Genomic DNA, 380 nt, shown 5'->3' on the forward strand with positions numbered 1-380 from the left:
AACCCTTAAATATCACTGTCGACGTCATAAATTTCAGTGACATTTCTTCTCCAACGCCCATTTGAAAAACCATTGTTTAAAGAGACCACTACACAGTGACGAGTGTAAACAAGTCTTTTATTTGAACAAACAATGTACAATACGTGTCACAGTGCAAAACAACAGACCAAACAGGCTGTCGTCAATTTCACGTCGCTGGTGCGAGGAATGGGATGGACACATATACAGTCCTCAATAGACCTCTTGAAACACACGGGTCTGAGAAGTCCAAGCCGTACGTATAGGAATGTTCGAGTTGCTTGGGTTAGATGTTAATGGACGGATCAATTCGAGTTGATATCACTTGACATCAAGAGTAGTGGGACTTCAGAGGCTTCTTT

This window comes from Lineus longissimus, chromosome 1, assembly GCF_910592395.1.
Source record: "Lineus longissimus chromosome 1, tnLinLong1.2, whole genome shotgun sequence".
NCBI lineage: Eukaryota > Metazoa > Nemertea > Pilidiophora > Heteronemertea > Lineidae > Lineus > Lineus longissimus.